The sequence below is a fragment of the Pipra filicauda genome, unplaced genomic scaffold (assembly GCF_003945595.2).
Source record: "Pipra filicauda isolate LSUMZ 115617 unplaced genomic scaffold, ASM394559v2 scaffold7_size6619720_pilon, whole genome shotgun sequence".
Lineage (NCBI taxonomy): Eukaryota > Metazoa > Chordata > Aves > Passeriformes > Pipridae > Pipra > Pipra filicauda.
Window position 1 is genome coordinate 622,806 of NW_024104976.1, and position 5,817 is coordinate 628,622.

General features: G+C 44.8%; 1 protein-coding gene across 1 annotated transcript in view; it reads left to right on the forward strand.

Moving 5' to 3' along the window:
- Positions 1-5,817, forward strand: part of HDGFL3 (HDGF like 3) — a 51,970-nt gene that overhangs the window by 30,600 nt on the left and 15,553 nt on the right. The window lies entirely within an intron of this gene.

A 5,817-nucleotide genomic window follows, 5' to 3' on the forward strand; every position in this document is an offset into this window, starting at 1 on the left:
AGACTAAGTGGCTAAAAAGTCACATAGGATGTTGGCTTTGTGGCTGGTGACATTCATATAGCTCTTCTTTCCGTATGTGACATGTTTTTAACCATGGGGAGGTTGAGTCCAGCCTGCTAGAACATCGTGGTGCTTCTCAGGGTTTTCAGGATTGCAGATATTTTGGCCTCTGTGCTGAAATATCATCAACAGTCTGTGTCCTTCCTGCCAGCACCAACCCGCAGAAATACTCCCAGTCACCATTGTCATACCCATGTGGGGAAGGGCTCTGCTCTGACTTCTGCAACCCCAGCACTCGGCCTTGGCCTCACCCTTGAACAATCAGTCTGTAACTAGGGGTTGGGTGCTTTTAACATTATGGGAAAGGGGGAGTTTTAATAGTATGGATAAAAGAGACATGGGGAGATGGTTTTATGGGCAGCTTGAGATGAAAGCACTAAGTTGCAAAGGATTCACATCCTGATCCATATTTTTACCTTGGGCATTTCTGCTGCAGAATCAGCATTTCACACGAGAATCTTCAGCATTTCATTGAGCTTTCGTCAGTAGTGCAGTTCTCTTTCAGGACCAGGAGGGGACACTCCATCTCCTCCTGCTCCTCAGAGCCAGACCAGGTGTCTTTTAGGAGGTGTGCTTTTATAGGACACGAGGCACTCAGGGAAAGAGTAATCAGATTTATTTTTCAATTGGTGTTAAACAGACAGTGTTGAACAGTGTGTCTGGATTGGTGGGGTACAGGGCCAGCTGTCCTGCAGCCACAGCCTGAGGGACACCCAGACTAGGGCTCTGCTGCAGGGCATTGAGCTCCTCCAGCCCACCACACTTGCACTTCTCTTCTGTAGAAAGGAAGGTCGAAAGAGACAAACACGTGCCTGCAGAGTTGGCATTTGGTCCTTTTGTTCACACATATGAATTCTGAAGAATGTCTGGTCTGCTAAAAGGCACCATCATGGACAAGATAATGGTCTCTTTAGAACCATTTAGCTTGTTATAAGAGCACTGGACCAAGAGCACACGGTGTGAGGAAGATGGACCTCCTCCCCTGCAGTGATCAGCACAGGAGCTGTGTACCCACCACTCTGCTCTTCCCAAATCCAGCCACGTCTGTGGCCATGAGATGGCGCCAGGAACCTGCTGGAATGGGCACCCGGGGTGCAAACCTGCTCCCCCCGGGAAGGGGCTGGGGGCTGCCCAACACACTAAGAACCTGTTCAAAGTAAGTTGTAGAAAGGCACCATGAAGGCAAAGAGACAAGCAAAGCAAGAGTTCGGGGCCCTGAAGTGCTGCCCCTGGGCTGTGACTGCCTTTGGCTCCCAGCCCTCAGACCATGCAAGAATTGCTGCAAGGAGACAAGCAGCTTTTCTCTTAATAATACTACTACTAATAAGGTAGTAATTATCTTTTTTTGTGCCTGGACTGCAGGCTGAAGACACATCTCTCCTTAGATCAGACAGAATCTTGCCTTTTAATCACACTCTTACCCTCAGCATTATAGGGATCTTCTTGAAGGGCTAACGGCTGAAGTCAAATGATTGCAGAAGCATCTTCACCTATATTTTTTAATGAAATTTCTGACCTCCAGGTGGTAGAGGTGAGCTTGAAAATGTGAAGTGATGGCTTCCTAAAGACTCAAACCCAGAGCAAATAAAAGTACTTTCAAAGCTATTATATTTTTTGAGCCAATTTCATACTGTTCAAGGGCTCGACTTGTGGGGTTTTTTCTCCCTTGGGTTGACAAAGGTGCTTTCTTATCTCCATCCTTTAGTTTCCCAACTATTCTTTAGTGCTACAGGTACCCTCTAAAAAGAGACATTACTTTCCTTGGTCCTTTCACTACCTGTTTCTCAAGCTCATTCCCTTGAGCTCTTTCCCTCACTGTTGCTCTTTGGCTGACTCCTTCCTGAGAAAGATGCAGAACCTGAACCACGGGGCTAATCTACAAATATTAATTAACTGATAGTATATTAGCTAAGACAGCCCATCTCAGAGTTTGTTCAAGTCTTGAGTCACAGAATCTCCCCATAGCCATCCTCTGCTGTTAAATATAAATTGGTTTGGCTTTTTCAGGATACCACATAAACAGAATTTTCTGGTGGAAAGCTGTGTTGTTTACTTTCTGTGGCATAAAATTGCTCATAAATGAGTGAATTCATGGCAGCAGACTTATATTCCACATTTAAATCTCTGGTGACTTGTGTCTTTGTTTTTTGGCTGACATAGCTCTGAATCTTTCCAACTGAACACCTAAGTTCCTTTTTACTTTTACTCTCTGGATGCCCACAGACTGATGTTTGAAAGCTGGCTGTGGTTCTGGCCTTATTAGAGAGTGTTTGAACGTTGGAGTCAGCACACAGGGCATGTGGCACGTTTTCCTTGTGGTATTCACTATTTTAGTTACAGCCCGGACAGTGTGTTGGTAAAGGGGACGTTCTCATGGTGTACAGATGCATGTGGTTGCCTGTCAGGAGGTGAATGCTTTTGCTGAGTCTTTGAGAAATAATAGATTTGTGCAAAATTAAATACGTTTTTTTGCTCCTGGTACGGCCTGAATATTAAAGTGGGGTAAAGGACTGTGATCCTTTTACTCACACTGACAATCATTACTGAGTCAGTGGATCTATTTGTGGAGGTGACTGCCAGCATGAATAAGGGGATCAAAATCTGGTCCAAAATTACTACCATCTGATACTATTGCAATTGGGAGAACATATTTAAAACAGCCTGTGTCCAGGCTTTTTTGTTGTGATGTTCTTGTGGGGCAGCAACAATCCCAGTTACTGCTGTGAAGGACAAGTGTAATGGTCAAACAGACCAGAGAAGCACAGGTTCACTGTGTCCTTCTGATGTGGTTTTGAGATGTTTGGTTCCTTCACTCTTCTCCTTACTTGTCAAAAATAACATTGGTCAGGCTGCATAACAGGTTGGGGGGTTCATCAGCACTGAAAGCATAGGATTTAGGGCTCCATTCAATGTAAAAGCATTTCTGTGGGCATTTTTTTAAGAAATGGAAACAGAGTATGTATTTCTGTCTTTTTTTTTTTTCTGCAAGATGAGGCCATTTAAAATCTACCCCTCCGAAAAAGATAACATTTGTAAAAATGTCCAACTATAGTATGGTAAAATTTCTATGTAAAAATCAAATAGTGGCATAGTCTCTTGTGTAAAGAGTTATGTCGACTGCTGCCTTCCAGTAGGTCAGGATAACAACACTGCTGGGTAAGGCCGTGGGGCATAACTCAGGAGAAACATAAATGTCTGAATGCAAGTTGAGATTAAAGCAGCCAGTATAGATGAAATATTTGCAGCTCTGCATACACTGAATTTTGTAACCATTTTAACCTCAAAACAACATAGAATAATGACAATTGTACAGAGCAAGTAAATAATTATCCTTCTGCCCATCCAATGAGAGTGTTTTAAAGTACAGGATGGCTGAATTAGTTGCCAGTCACTGTTGAGGAAGGAATTTTCAGTGCCAGAAAAAAACCACAGCAGTTTGTGGATTTTCTTTTATTCCCTGCACTGTGTTCTCTGTCCTACCATTTTACTGATGACAGAAATTTCTCACTCCACTCAGTCCTTCCCTGTGCTGTTTCCTTTGTATGCAGTAGCACTGGTCAGCGCGGCACACGTTGTACCATAGCTCAGAGTTAAGCTGAGAGACTTGTTCAAACAAAGATGATGAGAACTGATCTGTTTCTGAAGAGAAGTGAAACCATGGAGACCATGGAAACTGCTCAGCTCTGCCGCATCCTCGCTCAGCGGCTGCGGCAGAGCCCGGCAGTGCTGCAGGGGAGGGGAAGGAGTGAGGGCCTGAGCGCTGCCCTGGGGGCTCTGCATCTGGGGACGGGAGACCTGCTGACTTCTGGGGCACCTGCCAGTGTGCCTGGGACACAAAATGTGTGTTATGCTGGAAGATGGCACTGGAAACTGTGAAAGCTTTTGTAGAAGGTGATTTGCATACCTGGCTCTTTGTTGTCCCTCCTGTGCCCCAACAGCCACATCTGTGAGACAGTGCGGAGGGGAAGTATTCACATTCCCAGCACCCCGCGTTAGAGTGATGCCTACCCAAACTTCTGGCCTTAGCCAAGAGGGGAATTGTTGTTAATAAGTGCAAAGGTTTCATACTCCGAAAGGATGGCATTCTGTTCTGGATCTGAGAGTGATACTGTAGGGATGGACTGTTATACCACCCATCCTGCCTGTCAGTGCTGGGCAGCAGCTGTCATTGAGAACTTTAGCAGAAGGGAGGGTTTGATTGACAACTCATGTGTAGCTGTTTTAATGGGTGTCCACATCTGAAGGCAAAGAAGCTGCAATGAACCCCTCCAAGCCACATCTCCAAAGCACCTGTAAGTATGATCTCACTGACTATGAAACAGGAGAGAGGTTAGTGGAGTGCAGTGAACTGGATGAGCAGCACATGATTACACCTTTTGGGGGAGGCAGATCTCAGGCAGTTCCTGTAAATCATCACTCCATGCCTGAGCATTTTATAATAACCCCTGATCATGTGTCATTAGTCAGGATGTACCAGGACCTCCCACACGGAAAGGGCAGATTTTCACTACTTACTGTTCACAAACAACTTATAGGAGGGAAGGACTGGACTGAGCAAACACAGCCCTGAGCTCAGAGGTACAGCAACCAGATCAGGATCCCAGAGTGCCAACATGGCACTTGAATGTTCTCATCCTCTTAGACAAGAGAAGCAAGATAGACAAGTCTGCTATCACCATGGCATCACACACAGCAGGTATGATGGACTAGAGCAGGAGAGAGCTTAGGCAGCAAACAGCTAGTGGAGGGATGTTAAAATGCCTTATTTTCATATCCTCCTCGGGATCCTGTGCAAAATGAAAATTCCATCATCCCCAGTGGATTTAACCTGTACCCCCACACACACACTTATTCCTTGATGCTGATTTTGATCACACCAAATACAGTACCAATCCCTTCATGCTGCTCATGTGTGGTGTTTCTTTCCATGCATCAGGGTGTGGGTGGACAAGCATTCACACTGAATTCTTTACAAAGGAGAAGGGATGCTTTGGCCAGGGCTGGGTAGTCATGGCACACTGCATGGTGTCATGTTGCTGGGCTAAAGCAGTGTATCCCAGTGCCAGCAGGTGAGCTTTGCCCTCTCTGTTTAATATGAGGAAGCCAAGACTTGTAGACACTTGCCATGATCACATTCTGATCCTGATCCCATTAATGTCAGGGAAAGCAAGAGCTGACCTTGACTCAACCATGGAAGTGGGAGTTTCTTCCTTTTCTGTCATCACCTTACAGTGAACTCAAGCCAAACTATTTCCTTTTCAGAAGCAACATTTGGATCCCTTAGCGATCAAAACCTTTTATCTTTCCTCATGCTTGCTAAGTGTTCATGTATTGGAACAAGAGGGTGTTCTCGTGGCTGGGCATCCAGGAATGCAGCAGTGCCTGAGCTGCTGCACGAAGTCCATCAGTGATTTAGTGCAGTGGAAAAAAGCAAAATTTGGTTGTACCTGAAGTGTGCTACAAGATTTGTAATGGAGTCATTGGGGAAACAAAAACCCGCCCACATACATCACTGGAGCTGCTTATTTGAGTAAAGCCCTAAATGTTTACTTTTAAACTGTGTTCTTTAATATTTTGTAGTGGTAGTTGATGTAGCATAAGCAGCTTTCTAGGAAAAAATCTGTATGAACAGACCAGGTGGTTACTTGTACCTGTGACTTTCAAGTGTGTGAATAAGATGTTAATTGTATCAAGTTTGTTGCAGCATGTTATTTCTTACATTAAATGTGATTTTTTTTCCCTCTCTCTCTCTTTCAG